Consider the following 25,766-nt stretch of genomic DNA (forward strand, 5'->3'; position numbering starts at 1 on the left):
CTCCCACCCCTCCCCTGCCAGTGGAGTGTTGCAGGCTTCAGGCCAAAATCACTCATCACACCAAGAACCAGGCAGATCTCAAACTGGGTGAACAAAGACAACCAAGAGATGTTGACAGCGAGGTGGCAGGGGCGTTAGAATTTCCTGGCAGAGATTCTAAAGCAGCCGTAACAAAAACGCTTCAGCAAGCAATTACAAATATGACTACAACAAATGAAGAAATTGAAAGCCTCAGCAAAGAAGCAGAATATATTCTTAATGGAAATATAAGGACTCTGAAGTCCAGTAGAAAGCTCGGTGGGTAAGCTCACCAGCAGAATGGACAGGACAGAGGAAAGACACAGTAAACTGGGAGACAAAACAGCAGGCATTGTCCAAAGTGAACATGGAGAGAAAATGTTCTGGGGAAAGACACTCACTACAGAGTCTCAGGGACCTGTTGGGCTGTAACAAAAGATCAAATGTTCATGTCATCAGAGTCCTGGAAGGAGAGGAGAAAGAAGAAGGGGCCAAAAAACAGTCAAAGTATAGTGGCTGGAAACTTCACCAAGTTGACAAAAGACACAAACCTACAGATTCAAGAAGCCTAGCAAGCTCTGAACAGGACAAACCCTAAGAAATCTGCGCCAAGACACAGCATGGTTAATGTCTAAGAGCTCAGGACAAGGAAGAGATCTTGAAAGCAGCCGAGAAAAGCAACATTGTACTCTAGAGAAGAGAACAATTGGAATGGCCATGGATTTCTCACGAGAAACCAGAGTTCTGAAGGAAGCAGCTCAAGTGCTGAAGAAAGAACTGTCTGCCCAGAATGAAGGGGAAATCGAGACAATCTCAGGGGAAGGAAAGCCAATAAGAGAATCTGTCACCAATAGACATGTCCTAAAGAATGACTTGTGGAAGTTTCCTGAGCAGAAAGCAAACAGCAGGGATCCCTGGGTGGCGCAGTGGTTTGGCGCCTGTCTTTGGCCCAGGGCGCGATCCTGGAGACCCGGGATCGAGTCCCACGTCGGGCTCCCGGTGCATGGAGCCTGCTTCTCCCTCTGCCTGTGTCTCTGCCTCTCTCTCTCTCTCTCTCCCTGTGTGACTATCATAAATAAATTTTAAAAAGTTAAAAAAAAAAAAAAGAAAGCAAACAGCAGAAGAAGGAACCTGGGACATCAGAAAGGAAGAAAAACACACATCTGACAAAGACACAGAGAACCACCACTGGTTTCCCTTTTCCTCCTGAGATTCTGAGATTATGTTTGATGTGGTTCTAAATATTTTAGAGTAATATTAAAAACAATGCTCTCCTAAGTGGGGAACAGTAAAGGGACATACAGAGAGGTAAGATATCCATGCTTCATTCCATTTAGCAGCAAGGGACTGGGCCAGCACTGTCTGAAACACTGCATCTAGGGCGCCGGTGCCCCATGCACATGTACCCGAGGGGCTCATTGGCCCCCGTCCACCGGCGGGACCGACTGCGTTGCTGGGCCCACTCCCTGGTCCTGGCACAGGGCTATCCTTTCCACCACTTCTTGCAACCAGATGGGAAGCCATACACCTCTTGCTGAAAGTCCCCTGACAAGCATAAGATTGGAGTAACTTGAAACTGCCTGCTGCTCTGAAGGGCCGGACCTATCTGGGGAACCAGGCGAAGGAGGCATGGGCTCCCATCATCATCCCTACCTGAGTGAGCGTCTGTTAACCCATCCCTACTAGCAGCTGCTGTGTGGCCTCATCGGAGCAGCCCTGGCACTGTGTGTTCGTGGGCCCCTCTGCCCGAGGCCCAACGAGGGGGCCAGGGGGCCGGGAGTGTCAGACCGAGCCCTCCCCATGCAGGCACTGCCACCATGGACCCGCAATCTAAAGGAAGACCAAGAATAGGAGAATGAACAGGAGTCTGTCCCATCATCAGGAGGAGGACAAATGGTACGGGGGGCACGGATGTCTTAAAGGGAGTCGAGAGTAATCATGAAGAGGGGGGTCCTGGAGCATGGGTAGCTAGAGGGCGCGGGGCTCCCTGCCACGGGAAAGAGGAAAGGCACAGGGTCCCCCAACCGCCAGCCAGTTTGTGTGTGAAACAAGACCACGGCCTTGCCATCGGACTGGTGATTTCCACACCCCCACTCTTCCCTGTGGGACCCGTTTTGAAAACTTTGGGATCCAGACAGCAAAGGGGACAGGGGGACAAACTGAATCTGAACTTTCAGAGGCAGGGGGAGAGAGGGCTAAATCTGGAAGCATCTAGACTAGATCAATGACAGATTCTGAAGACACGATTTCAGGGACAGGGAGATGAAAGGGGGTGCAGAGAGGAGAGACTGAGAGCTTGCGCCAGGGTGACCAGATCGTCTATGCGGACGGTGTGATTAATGGTGAATGCCCGTCTTTGCCCTGGGGGCTGGAGCCAGTCACACAGACACTGAGTCTATGTGACTAACCCCAGTAAAAGCCTCGGCGAGCTTCCTCCGCTGGTGACACTCCACGCGTGTTGTCACCCATGCCTGCTGAGAAGACAGTGTCTGTGTGACTCCCCTGGAAAGCCACGGGAGGCCGGTGGCTGGTTTCTCCCGGACTTCACCCCGGGTGCCTATTGCACTAGCCCCACCGTGGCCACCGGAAGAAGCGTGCCCCGGGCACCGGCGCTCACCCCTGCACCTCCAAAGGTGCTGCTCCCTGGAGAGGAGCGCTCGGGCTGCAGGTCGCTGGGCTCCTCACCCTACCTGAGGGCTGGCAGGGGCCGGGGACAGGATGGGGGGGCCCGACGCGGATGTCCTTCCGACCAGTGAGATCTCCGGCAGCTGCCACCCGCTCTCCACAGAGAAAGGGAGAGAAGGCGGCGAGCGGCCTCCACCAGCCCCGACTGCCCGCTTCCCGCACACCTTGCCGCCCGCCAGGCTCTGTGCACAGCGACGCTGGTGACACTTGCAGGCTGCGGAGCAGCGCCTCCGCTCCCTGCGCCCTGGCTGCAAGCCCCTCGGCCTGGGAGCTACGATGCATCCAGCCTCGGCCCTTTGTCCCCTGAGGCCAGAGCCACTGCTCTGGAAGCACTTGAGTAACGTTCAATATTCGGTATTCAGCTGCTTTCTTCAAAACCACGTTTGTTGCCTTTACAAAACACGCACACACGTGCGCGCACCCCCCCACAGAAAGCCGGCTTCCCGGAGGTCCCAACGAACTGTCCTCTCAGAACGGCCGCCACACGAGTCAGGAGGCCCGAGCGGGGCCGGGTGGCCGGGGGGGGGGGGGGGCTGGGGCCGGGGGGCCAGGGGCCGGGGGGCGGGGGGCAGGGGCCGGGCTGGGAGGACAGGGCCCGAGACGCACGCCTGCAGGCCCAGCGGACCAGCCCTGCTCCGGGGGACACGGGCCATCGCTCGGAGGCCTCGGGCCAGCAGGTCCTGCACCCGGGGGCGGCGGGCCGAGGGGCCAGTAGGTGCCCGTCCCCGGAGCCTTCCGGACGCGCCGCCGCCCCTCCCGAGCCATCGCCAAGCCCGGGTCGGAGCCTTTGAAGACAGCGCTGGCTCCTTCGTGATTCACGGCCCTCCTGGCCCCCAGGGAGCAGAGCAGGGAAACAAAAACCAGTCATGGGAGTGAGAACATTCCAGGGCCCCGGCCCGGCTCCATCGCTGGACCAGCCCGGGAAGGGGGCCGCGCGGCCCGGAGGGGCGGCCACCCCGGGACACAGGAATTCCTTACTTCAAGGCCCGCCTGTGAAGCGCTGCTGGCAACCGGCGCGGGTGCTTCCCTCTGAGAGGAACCAGGACAGCCCGAACACGGCCCCGGGGCCGGCCCTGCGAGGCCAGGGGCGTAAGGGAATCAGAACCTCCCGCGAACGGTTAGGAGCGTGCACGGCGCCGGGCCGGGTGAGGCCGAGGGCCGGGAGGCTGCGAGGCTGCGGCAGGAGCCCGGGGGCTGAGGTCACCCCCGGGGGCGGGGGGGGGGGGGGGTGAGCCTGTCAAGGCTGACGATCACCAGAACACGGCGAGGCGCTCAAACCCTGATCAAAGGGCGGCCTCTCCTGCTTTTGAATAATTCCAACCCGGCCTACGGCCTACGAATGCGGAGTCCACTCGGCCTCGGCCAGGGAGGCCAAAGGTGAGGCTAATTAAGGCAAGCTCTGGAATGTGCGGCGGGGCGGGGCGGCCCAGAGGAGCCCCACCTCCGGAGCAGCACCTGGGGAGCCCGCGCCATTTGAAAGCTGATTCAGAGGAGAGAGTCCACGATGCTCTCATTTACCTTGAACCTTAAGCCATGCCCTTTCGCCCCCTGGGCCCTTGCACAGGCCCACATTTGTCTGCCCTCCCCCCTCCCTAATCTACAAGGTTGTTCTGGAAAAATCCCTTCCTCACGAGATCCCCAAACCCCAGGACACATCACCAAGGAGGCTGGAATCCCTCCCTTAGGGCTCACATGACAGCCAGTGAGACACTTTTCCCAGTTTTTGTCTTGGGTCCCTGGGCTGAGGGTCCCAGGAAGGCAGAACCAGGTCATCCTATTCACCTGGCACCACGACCAGTGGCTTCCACTTAACTGGGGCTCAAGAAATGCCCGTGGAATCGAGTCTGTTTCCAGGGCGGCTTAACACAACAGCGATGTATTCTCATAGTTCAGGAGGCCCAAGCCCAACATCAAGGCATGGGGCTTAATCCCTTGCAGGCCTCCCTCCAGCCTGTGGGGGGTCCGGCAGCCCTCGGCAACCTCCGCCTCCCTCTTCACGGGGCCACCTTCTCTCTGGGTCTCCTCCAGGTCTCCATGTCCAAACCTCCCTCTCCTTCCTCTTTTAAGGATACCGGTCACTGGATTTAGGGCCACTCGGACTCCAGTATGATCTCACCTTAACCTGCTTACATCTGCAAAGACCCTATGTCCAATTAAGACCAACATCCACAGGTAGAGGGGTTAGGACAGGACACAGCTCACCCCACTGGAGCAGCCTGAAGAAGGTCAGTCCCAGCCCCAAAAGCAGTATCCTTGAGCATCCCATCTCCCTCAACTTTCCAAGGCCTACAGTGGTGAGCACTTCCTGTCCTTGGAAAAGCAGGAGCTTGAGACCAGGCGGCTCAGTGCTGCCCCATGAGGGAGCCGTCCAGTCTGCAAACCTGCAATTCCAAACATGGAAGCAAGTCCCCAGTCACTAATCATAACCATATCCCAAACACATACACCACACCACAGCTGTGGGGATACATGTGTGGGATAGATGCGTGCGTGTGGTGTGTGTGTGCGTGATGTGAGGTATATATGTGAGGCTGCGTGTGTGTATGTGCGTGTGTGTGTGTGAGATTGAAATATGTATGTGAGGTGGGTGTGAGGGAGTGTGGACAGCTGAAGGCCTGCTTCATTCTGCTGACCTTGAAAGGTTTCATGGACTGGATGCACTTCACTAGATAAAAAATGTTTTGGAGATACCAGGGAAGTGTCCCCAGTGGGGCAGGGAGGTGGGAGAAATGCCAGTTTTCAGTCTGTGGGCAGTGGTAAGCGGTGGTGGTATTAGTCAGCTCAGGCTGCTCTAACAAAGGACCACAGAGTGGGGGCTTCATCCACAGAAATATATTTGCTCATAGTCCTAGCGACCAGAAGTCCAAGGTCCAGGGCCTTTAGGATTAGTTGGGTCTCCTCCTGGCTTGTCGACAGCCACCTTCTTGCTGTGTGCTCACAGGGCCTTTCTACTGCGCCTCTTCCTCTTACAAGGACATCAGTGCTACTAGATCAGGGCGCCACCTGATGACCTCCTTTAGCCTCAGTGACCTCCTTAGAAGCACTATCTCCAACTACAGTCACATTGGGGTTTAGGGCTTCAACATATGGATTTTGAGAAACACGACTCAGTCCATAAGGAGATGTAATTTGAGGAAATAGGTATTAGTGCCAACACTTCTCTTTGGAAGGACATCCAGGACCAAGGAGAAAGGACACCTGAGTGGTGCTGCAAGAATGTCGAACACGGCACATCCTCACCCGGGAACCTGAGGCATGAGGCACGAAGTGTGAATGGCTTGAGGGGGCTCCAGGAACAGTCAGTGAGGCCACAGAAGTGTGGCCCCTGGATCTGCACCTGCCAGAAACACTTGGAGCTTCCTGGCTCCCTGAAGGGGATGAGAGATGTGGAGAGTGAGTGTCTGAGAGGAAAGTGGCACCCCAGTCAACCCTCACGGGATTCCCGGTGACCTTGGTACCATGTGCTGAGGGGGCTGAGGGAGGGGTTCCCAGGAGACCACACACAGACTCACAGAGGCCCAGAGCAAAGGGGACTCCAGGTGACGTGTGGCGACTAGGGGACCTAACACCACCTGTCCTGAGATGATGACCTCATATTCGGCAAAGGCACCAGTGCAGCAAATGTGCGAGATGATCAGATGAGCATGGCTTCTATCACATCTCTTACCAGATATGAGCTGTCTACCCATTCTCTTGTGCTTCCTTCAAACACTCCCTGGAGGCCAGGTCCCTATCAGCCTCCCCCAGATCCTCCAGACTGTTCTTCATGCCACCATGGAATATGCAGAGCTCAGAGGACTCCCAGGAAGCCACCTGAGGGGGCTTACTTTGCCTCACAGATGTACAAAAACAATAAAGGGGGTCCTTCCCCTTTGCTGCCTTTCCCGAGAGGATAATCAGTGTGGCTGAGACCAGGCTCTGTGCCTCAGGGGTGCCACACCCTTGCAGAGCCTCCACTTCCTCACCTGTGGGTTGGTACTTCTCTCAGGAAAGATGGATAAATGGTACTTTGCCCATGAAATCACTGTGCCAACCACCAACACCAGTCGAGAAAAGCTTACCATCCACCCTTCAATGCCACCCTTCGCAGAGGCGATCATGAAGCAGCCAACCAGCAGAGGGCACCCCACAGTCCCCGAACCTCAGTTCCACCAGGGCTGGTGTCTCCAGCTCCGCTTCTCAGCACCTCTGCTCAAAGGAGGTGGTGATGGCCGCATTCACTGCACATGGAGCAGGTTTATTTGCTGCTGGGACTTCCCAGTCGCTTAGAGTGAAAATAATTGCATCCACATGGCATTTGTTTATAGAGAATTTCACTCATGTTTCACTGAGTACCTTCCTTTTAACTCAGTGACTGAACCACCACCCACCAGGTTCCCCTTCTTCGATTACTGCTGTTTCCTGTTCCCTGCACACAGTTTGGGTTCTCTTAAATGGTGTCAGGTACAGTGCAAGTGGGCCTCAGTGTTGAGTAAGGGTTTCAGATGACCCCACCACATATCAATGATAGAAACCCCCTCAACCACTTTAGTCCTATGAGCCTCAGCGTCCCCCACATGTAAAGTAGGGACAATAACTAGCTAACTATTTCATTGGACAATTAGGAAAATCAAATTTAAGAATCATCTGATAGAATGCAAACTGATGCTGAAACAAGGTGCCTGGAATTATTCCACCAATCTGCTCTAGCATGACAGAGTAGCTTGTATCAGACCAAATTCTGTGCCAGAAATAATAAGAAAAGCTGGATGAAACACAACAATCCCAGGGAAAAGAAAACTGACTGATGTGAGTCTGACACTGAGTGCTTCCCCCCCCCCCCATCCAGGTACTTGGAAATTCCTAAGCAGCATGGATTTGAGAGGATTGGAAGCCAAGCAGAAAGTGGCTGTGAGTGGGAGAAGCAGATTCTCATCAATCTCATAGGTCTGAGAGGAAAAGAAAAACAACAACAACTGTGGTTCAAGGTACTTATTTAGCCAAAGCGTGAGGACCTTGAGAGACAAGAAGAATGCACAGAAGTGACCCCAACACTCTTCATCACTTATCTCTTCAAAGTGATTGCTTATGTGCCAACAGCAGCCCATGGGCTAACAGGCCATGGAGAGAATAAAAGCCAAGAGTCTGAGAAGCCAAGCAGAGCTTCAGGCACTTTCACTAGGCTGTGGAGTAACTGGAGTTCAGGCTGCATCAAGGAGCATACCTGTGAAAAAAAAGATAATCCAGACATTGACTTGGCCTTACAAGACTTTAAACCACCTCAAATCAGTTCACTACCTGATTAAATTAAATCAGTCTGCCCCTATTCTAACTGCCTAGCATAAGCAAAAGTGAAACCTCTCTAGAGGAAGATAACATCATTCAGAACTGCATCAATTTATGATACAATGCCCAACATTCAATCAAAAATTACCAGACACAATGGACACAAGATCAAGAGAAAAAGTCACAAGAGAATAATGGCATAGAAATAAATCAAATGTCCATTAACAGTACAATAAACCAGGGCACCTGGGTGGCTCAGTGTTTGAGCATCTGCCCTTGGCTCAGGTCCTGATCCTAGGGTCCTGGGATCAAGTCCCACATCGGGCTCCCCACAAGGAGTCTACTTCTCCCTCTGTCTCTGCCTCTCTCTCCCTCTCTCTCTCTCTCTCTCTGTGTGTGTGTGTTTCTCATGAATAAATAGATAAAAATCTTTTTAAAAAATTTCTCCCACCTTAAAAAAATGAGAATAAATAAAATGTAGCATATTTGTATAATGGATTTCTACATAACAATAAAAAACTACTGTTACACGAAACATGGATGAATTAAGACATAATGTTGAGTAAACAACACAGATATAACAGAATATATACTAAAGAATTCATTTATAGACAATTCAAAAACAGACAAAACTAATCCATGGTGATAGAGGTTAAAAAAAAGAGGTTATCTCTGAGGAAATATCATATGTGATGGACATAAGGGAGACTCTGGGTTGCTAGGAACATAAAATATCCTGATACAGTTGATTATTTGATATGAATATAAGCAAAGGTGATATAGAGATTGAGATAGACAAAGATGTGCATGTGTGTGCATGTGTATGTAACAGTTTGTTAGGCTAAACACAGGATTTGTGCACTTTATCATATATAAGTAATACTTCATTGAAGATTTTATTTATTTGACCGAGAGAGAGTGCACAAGCAGGGGGAGCAGTGGCAGGCAGAGGGAGAGAGCTGAGCAGAGAGCCCAACGAGGGGCTTGTTCCCAGGGCCCCGGGATCATGACCTGAGCCAAAGGCAGCTACCTAACCAACTGAGCCACCCAGGTGCCCCTAAATTATACCTCATTGATAAAAGAGGGAAATAATATTTAAAAAATAGAACTCCATATATTACTGTAAAAGCATATTATACACCAGTGGATAGAGAAATAAAGAAATGGAAGATAAGTCAGTAGAAAATGAAATACAGAAAGAAAACTACAGATGAAAATACAGAAAATCATTTTAAGAGAAATTTGGGACAAGGAACATTTGACATGTGAACAAAGAAAAAAATTACATGGTAGGTAGATTTGAGCCCAAATATATCGCAATTATAATAAATGTAATTTTGTTAAATACACCAATTAAAAGATAAACTATCAGATTGGATAAAAATACAAAGTTCAATTAAATGAAGCTTGACACTTACATGATATACATCTTAAATATAAGGATACAGAGGATGGGAAAGTAAAAGGAGCATTCAAAAAGATCTACTATACAAACATTAACCAAAGGAAAGCCAGTGAAGTTTACTAATATCAAATTAAACTCAAAAGCAAGAAACATAAAGAGGAATCTTTCATTAAAGGGTCAAGAAGTATTGACAATTCCAAATTTGTATGCACCTAATAATATATGCTCAAAATATATAAAGCAAATTGGGGTCCCTGGGTGGCTCAGTCAGTTAAGCATCTGACTCTTGGTTTCATCTCAAGTTATGATCTCAGGGTTATGAGATCCAGCCCCAAGTTGGGCCCATGCTCAGCAGGGAGTTTGCTTCTTTCTCTCTCCCTTGGCCCCTCTCTCTTTCTAAAAATAAATAAATAAATCTTTAAATATATATAGCAAATAATTACAAAAATAGAAGGAAAATAGATGAATCCACAATCAAAATGAAATACTTTAATAAACAACTATCTAAAATGCATAAAATAAGCAGACAATTATATCAGTAAATATATAGAAGACTTGAGCAACATATTGAAATCTCGACAATTTTAAATAAACACACTGCATTCTCTGTTTTCTGATTATATTGGAATTAACCTACAATTGTGAAGAAAATTTAAAATTGCTTTTAAATAACCTGTGAGTTTAAAAAATAATGTAAATCAGTGAATTTGAAGTAAATGAAAATGAAAGTAGAACATACCAAAATTTAAGAGATTGGGGCACCTGGGTGGCTCAGTCAGTTAAGTGTCTGCCTTCAGCTAGGTCATGATCTCCGGGTTCTGGGATCAAGCCCTGTGTCTGGCCCCTATTCAGCAGGGATTCTGCTTCTTTCTCTCTCTCTCTCTCTCCCTCTACCCCTTCTCCCTGCTTGTGTTCTCTCTCTCTCTCTCTCTCTCTCTCATATAAATAAATAAAATCTTCAAAAAGAAAAACTTTAACAGAATAAAGTCAAAGGGATGCTCAGAGGGAACCTGTATCGGTTTAAATGCACGTAAATGAGGGGGGAAAAGGCTAAAAATCAATCATCAAAGTCTCCATTTCAAGAAATTTAAAAATAACAACAAATTCAACCAAAAGAAGGAAGAAACAAAGTGAAAAGGCTTATCTAGAAGAGACTTGTGAATGTAGCTAAGGAAGGGAACCCCCAGTGAGATTGACATGTGAGCCGCAACACTGTAGTTGGAATCACATCAGCAAAGACAGTGCCAGCTTAGACTGAAAGGGATAGAAGCAGAACCAAATTAAAGGAACTGATTTGGGGCAGCCCGGGTGGCTCAGCGGTTTAGTGCCGCCTTCAGCCCAGGACCTGATCCTGGAGACCCGGGATCGAGTCCCATGCCGGGCTCCCTGTACGGAGCCTGCTTCTCTCTCTGCCTCTTTCTCTCTGTGTGTGTCTCTCATGAATAAATAAATAAAATCTTAAAAAAAAAAAAAAGGAACTGATTTGATCCCCAAATTCCACTGACAGAAATAAGGCTCTGAAAACTGCCCCAATGCAAAAATGCACCATCTTTCACAGAAAAAGGAAGGAAGACTCAGAGGATAGAGCCAAGAAGCCAAAGGACAGAGCCAAGCGCTCTGAAGAATCATTTCTGGGCCCTGAGACCTAATCAAGGAGCTTCCACCATTTGCCCAGCGCGATGACAGAATTGCTCTGGATCAGTGACTCCTTTGGGCCTCCCAGGTCCCCCTCTTTAGAGCGGAATCTCGAAGTGGCTATGCAGTGCCTGTCCCCCCGCTGTGCGTTAGGTGTAGGGAGCCGATAGCTTAGATCTGAAGATGGAGAGGGACAACACTTGACGATCGTACTTACAGACCTTTGAAGAGCCTCCTTGTGAGGGTAGCACACTTGGAGGAGTCTGAACCACGCACAGGAAGGAAAGGATCTGGTGGACACAGCTGGGAGGAAATGAGGGGTTGAGAAGAGTTGGGTGAAGTTTTGTGGAAGAGAATTGAGCCTCCAGTCAAGGGTCTGGGACGTTTACTCTCACTCTCAATGAAAAGCCACATGGCGGTCAGTGTAGACACAGGCAAAGGTAAAAAATGGGGCCAGATCTCAACCCTGAACTCAAAATTATACATCCAACGATACCTGTTCCACATTTTTCACTAATGTGTCTCAAAGATACCTCAAACTGAACATTTCCAAGTCCAAACCTGATCTAGTAGCTTCCATACCAGTGAATGAAAAGATTCCATCCAGTTGCATGAGGCACAGTCCTCCATACCACCCCCCTCCTTACCACATCGGGTGATCAGTCACCAAGACCAGAAGACCCGACTCCCGAAGCAATTATCTAATTATCTAACATCAGCCCACTCTTCTCCAGTCCCCTCCTGCTGTGCCAACCACTGCCACAACCCAAGCTGCAGAATCCACACGGGCCTCAGGAAATAGCCAAGTCGTTGCCTCCCCTCCGCCTAGACGTCAAGGCTGGCTCTTGTGGCCAGTACAACTCTTGTCAAAATTCAAGTCCCATTGTGACTTTCCCTAAAACCATTAGGTGACTTCCAGAGGCTCATGGGATGAGGATCAGGGTGCTCACCTGACCCAGTGGACACTCCATAGTCTCCACCTGCTGGTCTCCGCAGTTCCCTTGCTCCTCTCTCCCTCCTGCCTCCTCTCAGCCCCTGGGGTTAGTGGGCACACTTCCACCATGGGGCTCTGCACAAGATCCCTCCCTCTTCCCCCACCCTCAAACCTGCCCCTTCTCCTAGTAAACTCTCCGATTTTGGCTAGGTGTGGCTTCCCCTTGGGAGTCCTCCCCACCCACCCCCCACTTTAATACGTGCCCCATTAAACAGTACTTCCTTCCTCAGCATCCCCTGCTTGGGTTCATGTGACCCTTGAAATAACCCTAAGCAGTGGAGGACGTTCTCAGTCTCCCCTTAAACATGAAGAGACACGGGCCCAGCGGAGTGAAGAGACATGGCCAAGGTCACAGAGCTGGGGACACTGAAGGAATGGGAGGCTCAGTTCGCATCTGATTAACGGAAAGGAGGGGGGAAAACACTATCGGGAAAGTACATCTCGCTTAGAAAATTATGATACTCAGAACAAGCAGAGAAGTAAAATGCTGTGACCAGAGGTTCCGTACTTGCAAACCCCTCTCCTCCCGCACATTCTTTCTCTCTTCTCCCTCGCTTTTTTCCTCTCTCCCTGCATTCAGTAGCTAACCTGTCTCTCTTTAAATAATTCCCAAGGAAGCAGCCTGAACAGTCTTTCCCACAGATTTGAAAATTCCCTGCAATAAAAATGTCAAGGGTGAAATAAGACAATGCATTTTCTCAGCCCTACATCAGGCCAAGTTACACAATAAAGGACCAACACATGAACAATAAAACTCAGGATGAGGGCCACCTTTCACTCGCCGCAGCCCCGGCTGAGGTCTGTACTGAATGGAGTGGGCCGTGCGGCTAAAGTTGCCATTCTCCGAGGCTCTTGCACGTGGGGGGCGATCCGCTCAGCCCCTCCCCTGCAGGGCAGATAGGAACCCCGGGGAGGCTCCGATCCACTCCCACAAGGGGGATTGCTGACAAACTGCCCTTTCTTGCTAGAAGTAAGTTTGCATCGTGCTGCTCAGAGCGCCTCCACCCTGAAAGCCCTGAGGGCCCAGTCCCTGGGGCTCTGGCAGCTGTCCCTTCCCTAGCGCTGCACGGGCCCAAGCATCTGCTGAACTGAATGCAGGACCAGTTCCTGCATTCCGAGGACCCAGGAATGTGCGCCCCAACTGGACCAGTTCCGCCAGGCTGACAGCACAGGCGCACTGGAAGCTCGGGGGTGCTGAGCCAATTCTTGCTCCAATGGAGACAATGCGTCTAGACGTGTCACACCCAGGACAGGGCCTTTCTCATCACTGTCTCTTTCATTAGAGAGCCAGTTCATGCTGCCCACTGATGGCCTTTTTTTTTTTTTTTTTTAACTTTTTCAAACTTTCTTATTTAGGTGAAAGGACTCGAAGACTCCTCTCCCCAGAGCACCTGAAAATCCTTCTCTGTCCAAATACCAATTTGCACTTGTTGTTCTATTAGTTACCAGCACATTCTGTCCTGGACTTGTATGATATTAGAAGACAGTGCAGGGTCCCTGAGTGGCCTGGAACACCTGGCACCAGCCCTGGGTCTGTGGAAATGCCTCAGGAACACAGTCCCTTCCCTGGGCCTGTCCAGGACAAGGTCAGGACCCAGCCCAGAGAATGAGCTGTGAGCCCTCCCCAGGGTCCCTGTCCCCAAAATCACCCACGAAAGGCCAGTGTCAGAACTGGATGACTTATAAAGTTGATTTAGATTTTAAGGGTTTGGGGATGAGGAGGGAATGTTTATTATTTCTAGAGTCAAGACCAGGCATTGATGATGACCTTATGATGTGCTGATGGCCAAGGTGTCATTCTGTTCCCCTGTTCATTACGCTGGATTCAAACTCCCACATAAATTCCCTGTGCTTAATCACCAGGTAAATCCAATTTCTGCACTCTTCTGAGGCTTCCTTAATTTTGATTTTGCCACCACAGACAAGGATGGGGAACGCCAAAGATGCTTAGTTACTCACCAGAGACTGTCAGTTCTTCCTCTTGATTTAATAAGGAAAATAGGACCCAGGCATAGATACCTTGCCCAAGGCTAGAGACCCAAGTGACATTGGACCCAGAGCCTCCAAACCCTCCTATAGCCCTCTGTCCACAGGAAGACTCACATAGAGCAGGTGCACTTGTCTCCTTCAGCAGGAAGACCCTATAGGACTCAAACACTATAACCAGCCCCCAGGGGCCTTCTGCTTGCCCATCCTGGCTCTGTGAACCTATTGCTTTTGGTTTTCATCCTGTTTTCTATAAAGATTAAGGTAATGCTTGAAATCTAAGGTCCTTCTAAGTATCAATGACAAGGTAGGCTTGGGTTTAGGGCCTCCCCTGATATGGCTGATATGCTAAGATAGAAACTTAGTCCAAAGGAGATCAGCACACGTGCACACACACACACACACACACACACACACACACCATGGTGGTGTCAGAGGAAGCCTGGTAGGGAGTCAGGACTTTACTCCAGTGTTAATGAGGTGACCACCCTGCCACCCCACACCCCTAAGGCTTCTGAGAAGGTATCCTCTCCATCCCCCAGAGTGTCACCAGAGGCCAAGAAGGGGACTTAGACTTCCACCCACCTGACAGTAACAAGGCCACACCCCATTCCCTCAGTGACGAGGGAACCTCAGAAGTTGCCTGCAAAGACAGATTTAAATAAAATCCCAAATACCCAAAATGTTCAAGATACAACCAAAAATCACTCATCATACCAAGAAACAGAAAAACCTCAACTTATAGGAGAAAAAAACAGTCAAGCAAGATGACATATGTGCTGGAATTATCTGACAAGGGTTTTGAAGCAGCCATCATACTTTATGCTTCAGTAAGGAACTATGAACTCACTTGAAATAAATGAAAAAAAAAACAGAAGCCTCAACAAAGAAACAGAAGATATGAACAAAGTAATGGATATTTTATGACTGAAAAATACCATAACCAAAGCTTTTTAAAAACTCACCGGGTGGCTCCACAGCAGAACAGGAAAGGGGAGAACTGGTGAACTGGAAGAGAGAACAGTAGAAATCTCCAACCTGAACATCAGAGGAAAAATAGACTAGCAACAAAAATTAACAGTCTCAGGGACATGTGGGATGATAATGAAAGATGCAACATTCATGTCATCCAAGTCCTGGGAAGAGGGAGGGACACACACACACACACACGCCTACAGATTCAAGAAGCTAAGCAAACACCACAAAGGATGAACCCAAAAATCTGCATCAAGACACATCATGAGACTTCTCAAAGCTAAGGACAAAGAAAACACCTTGAAAGCAGCAAGACAGAAACACCTTGTTTTTTTAGTTTATTTATTTAAGCAATCTCTACACTCAACATGGGTGCAAACTCATGACACCAAGATCAAGAGTTGCACGCCCTGCCACGTGAGCCAGCCAGGTGCCCCCAGAAACGTCTTACCTATAGGAGAAAAACAATTGAAATGACATGATTTGTCACCAAAAACCATGGAGATCAGAATGAAGTGGCTCCATATCTGGCAAGCACTGAAAGAAAAGAACCATCTTCAAATCTTCCAATATCTTCAAAACTTAATGGGGGGGGGGGCTACCCAGACATCCTCACATGAAGGACAACTCAGAGAGTCTGTCACCAGCAGACCAGGTGTGAAGAATGGCTAAAGGAAGCTCTTGAAGTAGAAAGGAAATGAGAAACAAAGGCTCTTAGAACATCAGGAAGGAAAACATAATGACAGAAAAAGTTAAAAAAAAAAGAAAAAAAATATATACACACACACACACACACATGGGTAAATACAATAAACTGGGCTTTATGGAGATGTTTTGCTAAACATTCATATTTTTCAGACATTTATAACAGCATCACCAGATGCATAGATGGTAGGCACCTAGGAAGTCACTGATGCTTTTCAGATGTATTTTAAAGCTAATTTGGAAGAGTTTCATTCAGATTTCACAAATACAAAACAAGGTCTGATTACTTTGTTTGCTCTTCAAAATAGTCACCATCCTTATGTATAAGACAGATTTCCCACTGGCAGAATTACATATTCATAAAATCTTTATTTTTATTCCCGAGCTTATTCCAAATAGAATTGCCCAATTTAGCAGATAAAAATCCAGGCTGTCCAGTTAAATGTTAATATTATTTGCGAAATAGCGATACTAAAAAAAATTATTTGGGGTTTACCTGAAATTCAAATTTAACTGGGCTTCCTGTACTCAGTCTGGCAACCCTATAGGATTTCAACCGTCGGAGGCTACGGAATGGGCACTCTCCTGAGTAGAAATCCTTCTAGAACCTTACCCTCTCTCACAGCAAGAAGCAAGGGACCTGTCATCTCAGCACCATCAGTCTTGGAAGATAAGAAAGGTTCTTGTTCAGAAATGTCCCATTTCCATACATCAGGAAGTCCTGGGTTCTTTAAAGCTTTAATTAATCAGGGTAAGGATTATCTGGTCCTAGAGACCTTCGAGAAGAAATGAAAGTCTTTAAGTTACTGTCAGGCAAACACCGGGGGGAGGGGGGTGTCTATAAGGCGGACCCCCTGAGCACATCCCCCCAAGCAGCTCCATCTACAAGCATTCACTGAGCACCCTGCCCAACCCCCCACGGTGTGAGGACCACAACCCTGCCCTCACAGCCCTACAACAAATGCTTGGGGAGCACCGTGGACGACACTCAGCGGGGAGGCAAGGGAAGGCTTCCCGGCAGAAGGGGGTGGGAGTAGCTCCGAGGGGATTCCCAGCACAGCTTGTGGGGAGGAGCGGGGCATGGAGGGGAGGGGAAGTGGCTCCCCCAGAAGTGGGGGGAGGTCTGGTGGGGCCACTGAGGAGCTGGAGGTGTCTACAGGGCAGGAGGGGGTGGAGGAGCTCGGGGGAGCTCCTCCTCGCTGGGCACAGAAGGTGGCAGGCCGCAGGACAGACAGGAGGCAGGACAGGCGTTAGGACGCTGTGCCCGCCCTGCAGGAGCACCCAGAGGTGGACTCGGGGAGGCCGGGAGGGCGAGGGGCTGCAGAGGGTGATGTAAGGGACCCAGAGCCTGCCCACCTGCCCCGAGGCCTGCAGGGCAGCCGCTTCCCTGCCCGATGCCCTCTGAGCCCCCGCACGTGCCGGGCATAAGGTGGCGGTCGCCTTGTCTCCCGACGGCCGTGAGCCTGGGGGCAGGACTGAGCTGGACCTGGCAATGCTCAAGGTCTGTCCCCGAGTCACCCAACCCCGCCGCTCCTGCGCCGTAATGTAGTTGTAGCGCACGCACCTGCGTCAGGTAGGGCTTGCCAGCCTCGGAACTCCGCTGCGCCAGGCCCTGGAACCCCCGCGGCACTGGGGGCTCGTGGCCTTCTGCAGCAGCAGGCGAGCCCCTGCGGGGTCTCATAGCCACACGTCCTCCAAGCCCCTTCCCGGGCCCCAGACACCCCGACTCACACCTGGGGAGAGGAGCCTGGGGGAGCCTCTGGTCCTCAGCAAGGCACCCTCTGCAGGCCATTTCAGGCCATACGATGAGCTCATTTTCGTCAGAACACACCTTTCATTCGTTCATCCATTCATTCATTCCTTCCCTCAGCAGCTTTAGGAAGCACCTCCCATCGGCCAGGCCCGGGATCTCCGCAAAGGAAACAGGAAGCTCCTTCCAGTCGAAGGACACCGGTTTCCCTAGGAAGTACCAGCCCCCACTCTAACCTACTCCCCCAGAAAACAGCCTTGTCTGGGGCCTGACAGTCACTGTGAAGCTGGAGCAGGGGCGTGGGATGCGGCTCAGGCTGGGGGCCCTGGGCCCACCCTGTGGGTGGAGTGACTGCGGCCGGCGCCCCTCCTCACCTCCCCGAGCCTCAGCATCCGTGCTGAGAGTCAGCCTGAGCGGGACCCCACTGGCCACCCAAGGCCTCCTCTGGAACCAGGAGGGTCAGAGCCGGCGTCCGTCCCCACATCCACGGCCACGCACTGAACCCCTTCACTGAAGCCCGTTGCATCATGAGTCAGGCACAAACAGACCCGCAGATCTATTTCTCGGCTCTGTGTGCTGGCCTACTGGTCTTACTGGTCCACGCGTCTGTCCCTGTACATAACACCACTCTCCACCTGTACCACGGCCATCGGCTAAGTCCTCAAGTCAGGTGGAGCAAGACTCCCAGCATCTGTTTCTCCAGAGCCAGTTGGCTAGCTTCATCCCTTTACGTTACTTATAATTACTAGGATTGCCTTCCAAATTCAAAAAGGAAACCAGTAAACATTTTAATTGGAATTTCATTAAGTCTCAAGGTAGAGAAATTTGACATTTTTATATAGTCTCTTTGGATCTTGATGTTTCTCAAAGATATCTTGCCTTCTGCCGTGCACAGTCCTGGCTACTTGCTTTTCATGCCACTGTAAGCTGCACCCTTTTAAATCTTTAATTTCTAATTTCCTGGTTTTGATGCAGAGGATGAGAAGACTTGATTTGGGGGGGGGGGCAGGGGAAAAAGGGTAGAGGGAGAGAGACAATCTCAAGCAGGCTCCACACTAAGCATGGAGCCCAGTGTGGGGCTCGATCTCACGACCCTGAGATCATGACCTGAACCAAAATCAAGAGTCAAACACAACTGACTAAGCCACCAGGTGTCCCACACTGATTTTTATCAGCGACTTTGTAGACTTTCTTGCTTATTCTAATAATCTCTCTGTATATACTTTAGGATTATATATATATATATATAAAATCTATGTATATGACTATAGTCATATAACAAGTTTTGTTTTCACCGTTCTGATTCTTACACCACCTATTTATTTTTGTTAATTGCCAAGTGCCCCCAACTCAAAACCAAAGCTTCTGAGCACCAATAAAAATTAATTTATTAAAAAAAAAAAACCCAAAGCTTTAAATTTCTCACCGTTAGTATGCTTGCTGTAGGTTTTTTTTTTTTTTTCACAAGTAACCTGTGTCAGAACAAAGATACCTGCTTCCATTCCCAGTTATCAAGGGTTTTTTTTTTTTTTTAACAAGGGTTTTTTTTTTAATTAAACATCTTTTTCTGCATCCACTAAGATGATCATATAACTTTTATTCCTTAATCTGGAAATACAGTAAAATATATAATTTGCTCTATAACATAAACATTATTAAGGAAAGGCCAAAACGCACACTCCCCTCAGAATGTGTACTAGCTCAAAAAGTTAGAAGTTTACCACCTGTGTAACAGCCCGAGACAGAGGTTTTTTTTTTTTTAAGATTTTATTTATTTATGTATCTGAGAACGAGCAAGTGAGAGCATCAGAGCAGGGGGCTCAATCCCAGGACCCCGGGGTCATGAGCTGAGCCGCAGGCAGATGCTTAGCCCACTGAGCCAGCCAGGCGCCCCGAGATGGAGGTTTCTGAGCAGCAAGAAGCTCTTCTTCACGCGCCAGCTCTGCCGCCTTGTACTCCGCTGGCCCCACGGCAGAGCCTGTGGTCACCCACATCCAGGGAGCAAGCCCAAGGGGTCCAGAACCTCGAGGAACGGCAGCCGGGGACGCACTCCCCCAGGGAAGGGCAGGCCTGGGCTTGGCTGTGGGTCCCTGTAACAGCCCCATCCCATGAAAGGGGAGCACGGCCCGGTGTGCAGCCCCCTGCTGCTGCGATGAGCCCCCGTGGTCTTAACGCGCCGTATTTTATGTATCGCTAAAGCAAGTTTCCTGGGTTTTCTTCAGGATTTCCCATCTATGCCTAAGTGCGATGGGCCAGTGTTTCTTTTCTCCAGCCACATAGGTTGGCCTTTGTCCATCAAGGTTCCCTAACTTGGTAAAAGGAGTTGGTTGCACGGCGTAAAGGGCTTGCCTCTCAGCAGTACCAGTGCTTTCCACGGCCCGGCCAGGGGATGCGGCCCTGGCTCTGTCGGGAGAGGGAGCAGGAGGGTCGGGGAGCAGCAGGTTTGCCTCCCTGGTTCCCGCCTGCTTTCCCTCCTCCCTGTTCCCCAGACCCTCGGTGGGCTGCTGCACACCCAGTGACACGGCAGATTCCCGGTGTGGGGGAGGGCTCCCCAGCAGCTCCCCAGCAGCTCCCCAGCAAGGGCAGCTGTGCCCCAGCAGTCTTCTCAGCAAGTCTGACGGCACCTCCCTTCCAGGAGAATCGTGCAGACACCCCACACTGTGGGGGGTTTGGGACCTGGGGGTGGGCAGTGGCAGGGTTCTCCCTTCTGCTGGCTCATAGTTCTTCCCCACTCTTGCCCCGACAAACACGGCCGCCTCCAGTCCGGATCAGCCCATCAAATTCCTCTGCCATCTGCTGAGCTGAAACGGCACCATCTCCAACAAGGTCTCAATCTCCACACCCTTAGGGAGGGATTGCTTCCTCCCAGATTTGTTCCTTCCTTGGTACTGTCCCTCGGAGCATTCCTTAGAATCTTCTTTCATCTCCACATAGTAGTTAAATCCCTGGAAATAGCTAATATTCTTTATATCCAACCTGCTTTGTTCAGATTCTGGATGGTTCCTCTCTGCCGGACTGGCCCCTGACTGGTACCACACGGTACCAGGAGTAATCACAAGGGATAGGCTTGCACAGGTGGGATTTGGGAAGTGACTCGTACTCCTCACCTGACACCTGTCGTACTCAACAGCCTCCTGATGAGCCCGTTACCAGTGGGAAATGGGAAGCCAGTAATCCATGTCGTGCACTGGCCTAAGAATTAATGGAGCTGTCACCTCGGGCTGATTGTGAGCCTGACCGAAGCAAGTGCCTTGGAGCCCCGGCACTGCTGAGCTCGTCTTCTTATGGTGCTAATGATGCCACAGAAACCCCGATGTGGGACGAGCCTCTCCAGTGCACCAGAGTGCTTACAGAAAATGGGTAGTCATGGCAAGAACCGGAGATCTTCAGGGGCCGCTCTCACGGAAGCCCGTTGTCGTAGTCACAGGGCTATTGCTAAAAGTCACACGGAAACATTAACTGCATTTGTTGAGAACAACAGTTGGATTCACAGCCTCACCTTTCTCAAGGGAAAGCCCGGGCATTGACCGGAAAGGATCGTGAAACTCAGGGTGGAGACACGCGGTCGGACCCAGATATCACTGACCATCTTAAACCTTGAGTCACTCTGCGCCTGTGAGCTTGGCCCGTGATGCCTTAGAAGATTAATCTTCCTTTGCTTGAAAGTCCTGTGACGACCTTGCCAAGGGTAGGTGGGTGCCTTGATAGGGGGACACTCGTTCACAATACCCTCTGTTGCCACCAGACCCATAACTAGGGTCGCTCTGCAGGGTGCGTCAGAGGGACGGGTACACGCCGTGCCCTCGGCAGAACAGCTTGCACACCTAGGAAACCAGGAGGGCTTTGCTAATACCTATCTGTAGAAATATGGAGAACATATGTGGATTCTAAGGGTGTTAGAGCAAAGTGGATGGAATATAACACCAGGTCAGACCAAATTTACTGATGATGATAAAGTTACTAGAGAATCCAGGTTTCAGGTACCCACTTGGGCAGCGGGAGGTGGCTCTAACAGCATATGGGATTGCTTGATGGAAACCTAAACTCAAAAATGGCCTCCATTTAACAAGGTGAGAGGAACGTCGGGCTCGATTTATCATGTGCGACCTGCACCTTTATCTCCTAACTACACATTTTCACTAAGGCACGAAGAAATACATTAGTGAGAGGAGCACGCTCATCCTTGGAAGACTCTGGTTACTCCCCTTGGCAGGTAGCTGTAGTGGTGGGGATGAGACGGCGGATGGGCCGCCCTCACTGGGGATGATGGATCTGGAGGAGCAGAGGACCCGACCAGGTGGCAGGACCCAACCGCCACAGGCAGGGACACGAAGGACAGCACGTAGGTGCCGGTAATCAAAATACCATGGCCCAGGGGATCCCTGGGTGGCTCAGAGGTTTAGCGCCTGCCTTTGGCCCAGGGCGTGATCCTGGAATCCCAGGATCGAGTCCCACGTCGGGCTCCCTGCATGGAGCCTGCTTCTCCCTCTGCCTGTGTCTCTGCCTCTCTCTCTGTGTCTATCATGAATAAACAAATAAAATCTTAAAAAAAAAAAACATGGCCCACAGGGGCCTGCGACAGTGGTCAATGGAACACGGTGCCCCTAGAAATACGTGAATACTGATGATGAAACTGGGTGGGAAAACTTTAGATCTTGTAGCCCCAAACTGGCCTTGGGTCACAACCGCAGTGGTGCCTGCCTCTCAGCTCAATTTACAGGCCCAGACCCCTTGACCGGAGGGGCGCCTGGTTCTCAGGCAGAAGAACGCTGCAGCACTCGCTGAACCCTCCTATAAGCCCTCCCGAACGCATTCTCCGTTGCTCGGCTGTGATGCTGGAACCTTTCTTCCTTGCCAGCTGGCGAGCTAGGCTTGTCAGTAGAGGGCACGAGAGGGGGCACTGGGTGGAGGAAAGTGCTTGCTTCTTACCCCCTGGCCTTTGGCTGGGATGTGGGACAGCAGGGGAGCTCCCACCTCCAGCAAGTTGCAGCAGCACCCAGCAGGCGGCTCCGCCTCGGTCGCAGGGAGTCCAGCCCGCTCCAGCTAGCTTCCCAGCAAGTCCAACCTCACCCCTCCCTGCAAGCAGCTGCCCAGCAGATTTCCTTGGCACTCCGGCAGGTGGGCAACTCAGTGGACTTCTCTGCCCTAGAGAAGGGCCCAACCACTACAGAACCAGTACAGGTTTCCCCTGCTTTCCAAAAGTGCATTCCTGGGGCAGCAGGGTGGCTCAGGGGGTTAAGTGTCTATCTTCGGCTCGGGTCTTGGTCCAGGAGTCCTGGGATCCTGGGATGGAGCCCCCCATCCGGCTCCCTGCTCAGCAGGGAGTCTGCGTCTCCCTTTCCCTCTGCCCCTCCCCCCCCCCCCCCCCCCCCCCCGGTTGTGCTCTCTTGCATAAATAAATAAAACCTTTAAACACACACGCACAAAAGTAGAGCGCTCCCATGGAACCTTTGGTAAACCGAAATGGCATAAAGAGAAGAAGCAATTACCAGTAATTTATATGGAAAACTTTTGAGGGTTCCCAGACCCAAAAAATCACCTTTCTTAGGCTTTTCTGATTACCTTAGGACACATCTTGCTAACAGATGCACGAAATAAATCGAGACAAAACACAGACGTCCACAGACACAGTTCAGAGCTCTGGTGGCTTGACGCTGAGATGCCGAGTACGGTTCTTGGAGAGGGAGCGCGCAGGGCCACTCTCTGCCGAGGGTGCGCACCCCTCCGTAAGGGCGCACTGCAAAATGAACGCTGAACACTGTATTTTCACTGTTCACCTTTTACATAAAAGTGAAAATCCGCTTCAGATTTCTCTGTTAGCAATAATGGGTACTAATGCAGGTCTCTAGTAACAGCAAAGGGGTGTGATGCAAACTTTCAAAAAGTGGAGGACACCTGTGTTTACCAACTGTGAGCATAGCTAGCGGGAAGATGCAGGTCTGAAGATCCCGAGAATTTCTGCGCACTGTCATCTTGCAAAGCTACAGTTAAAAGGACATTTGTGAATACAAGGGGCACATCCCCCCTAACTTTGCCACAGTCTCCCCCACCCCCTACTACTACACCAGGGTTTCTGCACGAATCATGGCTCCTCCAGAGCCCCTGCAGGTCTTATAGGTCATCGTACCTGCCTGCGAGGTTCTGGACTTCAGGGGGCGCGGCTCCTAGGGAGGTCCCGGGAAGAAAGCTTGCAAGTGTGGGACACCCCTGGACACAACAGACCCGACTTGCACAGCCTGGAGATGCGCTGGCGGGGGCTGGAGGAGGGGGCCAGGCTCAAAGCCTTCAATTATTCCATGAAGGTCTTGGACAGCAAATCCCACCAAGCCAAAAGTGGACTGTGAGTTCTTCCCCTCATCACTCTCCCCCCACCACCCACTGCCTCAATTCCGCTCTCATCTCTGACCCCAATTCCGCTCTCTTCTCTGACCCCAATTCCGCTCTCACTTCTGACCCCAATTCCGCTCTCATCTCTGACCTCCATTCTGCTCTCAACCCACCCTGCACAGTAAGCAGAGACCACCAGATAAAGGTGGCTTGAACAAGAAGGCGTCTATTTCCAGACCTAGCAGGATAAGGGGGTGGGGGGCAGTTCCTCTGAAGCCAGACCTGGCAGCTGGACAAGTCCAACAAGAGTCATAGGAGGCCAACAATACCTCGGAGAAAAGGTCAACCGGCCCCACTGAGCCCCCAGACGCCCCCAGCTGAGGTCCTCCTAGCCAAGAGCTGCGTCACCCACAGGTGACCCGTCACCCACAGGTGACCCGTCAAGAGAACGAAGGCCTCCAGCGGGCCCAGGCTGCTGGGAGGCCCTCCCGGCTGGCAGTTGGGCGAGAGGGCCCCGCACGGGCGCCGACAGGTAACTGCAGGGCGCTGGGCGCGGCAGGGTGCAGCCGAGCTCCTAGGCGCGTCCACACACCTGGCCCTCGGACACATGCCCCGGGTGCGTGCTGGCTCCGGACGACCACGTCCTCACAGGGGCTGTTCTCAGAGCTTCTCCGTGCGTGTCCTGCGGGGCTGAACAAGGAGCACACGCTCCCTGCACGCTCCCTGCACCCTCCCTGCACGCTCCCTGCACGCTCCCTGCACGCTCGAGGCCTTTCTCCAGGGTGATGCCGGACCGGGTGAGGCCCTGGCCTGGAGGGTTTCTGGCCCTGGCTGTGCTGGGAAGGCCCGTCTACGGCGAGGTGGCCGGTGCGGGCGCGGAAGCCTCGGCCAACACCAGGTCTTCCCGCGCGTGGCTGTGCTCGGGGCTCCCGCCGCACACCTGGGGGCTCTCGGCAGCACAGATCCGGGGCTCGGGCAGGGTTTCCCACGCCTGCTGCGCTCCTAACACCTTCTAGACCCGACCAAGGCTCCCACGGGACTCGCCCCGGGCCCCTCCTCCCGCGACCCCTGTGGGAGGGACCGCGCTCCGGCTCCTCCCCGGAGCATCCTTCCCACCCCGGCCGCCTCTCCCCCTGTTCTCCCGCGTGAGCTGTCTGGGCCAACAAGGCCAGAGCTGGGGCCCCAGGACCTCCCAGGGCGGGGGTGGGGGCGCTGCACAGGGACATGCTGGGCGGGGTGTACTCAGCGGGGGAGGGGGGTGAGGGAGGGGGTGTCGGCTGGACGGGGAGGGGGCGCTCGGCGGGGGAGGGTGTCGCCGGACGGGGGTGCTCAGCCCGGGGAGGCCTCTCAGCGCACCGCCGTGCCCGGGGCCCCTGACCCGACCCGGGACACTCTCACGAGAAGACGCGGGCTCCGAGCCCGGCCGAGCGCCCCCCTCCTCCCCCGGGAACGCGGCCGCCCGAGCCCCGGCCAGGACCGCGAGACGCCGCGCCGCGCCCGAGAGTTCTGCCCCAGGAGCCCCGCCCCCAGCTGGTCCGCGCGCAGACACCCTCCTCCTGGGCTCCCATTGGCCCGGCACCGCGTGAGGTCATCAAAACGGGCCCCGGGAAATGACAGCTCCGCAGGAGGCGGGGCTTCGCTCCCTCTTAAAGGAGACGCGCCGACATTGACGCAGCAGGTGCTCCTGGGCCACTTGGTGCCCAGCAGTGGGTGTGGTTACTGGCCGAGCACTTTCTGAGAGTTGCCTAGAAATTTGGTTTTCACATTTCCTATTACCAACTTGTTGATCGTCATGGTCTCGAACACTGGCCTTCTTCACGGTGATCTGTGTGCCTCTTCGGAAGGGAATAGACTAACTTAGGAAGCAGCAGCCTGTGGCTTGTTGCTGCCCTCTTGCCTGTTTCCTAATGGATTTCTCCCTGCGTTCCCCCTTCCACTCCCTCTGGGTTCATTCTGCTCCTTCCTGACCTCATGCCTTCAGGCCCTACTGAACTCTCGACCCCTCCCCACGGTGAGGACCA

General features: G+C 51.9%; 2 long non-coding RNA genes across 2 annotated transcripts; both read right to left on the bottom strand.

Annotated features, from left to right (window-relative positions):
- Positions 1-7,669: 7,669 nt before the first annotated feature.
- Positions 7,670-15,075, bottom strand: LOC140593813 (uncharacterized). Its single transcript, XR_011994103.1, has 3 exons — positions 14,954-15,075; positions 11,230-11,311; positions 7,670-7,906 (listed from the first exon to the last, which is right to left on the bottom strand). It is a non-coding gene; the product is annotated as an uncharacterized lncRNA (long non-coding RNA).
- Positions 15,076-22,887: 7,812 nt separating this feature from the next.
- On the bottom strand, positions 22,888-24,786 carry LOC112908756 (uncharacterized). Its single transcript, XR_003232982.2, has 2 exons — positions 23,546-24,786; positions 22,888-23,399 (listed from the first exon to the last, which is right to left on the bottom strand). It is a non-coding gene; the product is annotated as an uncharacterized lncRNA (long non-coding RNA).
- Between the last annotated feature and the right edge of the window lie 980 nt (positions 24,787-25,766).

This window comes from Vulpes vulpes, chromosome 9 (assembly GCF_048418805.1).
Source record: "Vulpes vulpes isolate BD-2025 chromosome 9, VulVul3, whole genome shotgun sequence".
Lineage (NCBI taxonomy): Eukaryota > Metazoa > Chordata > Mammalia > Carnivora > Canidae > Vulpes > Vulpes vulpes.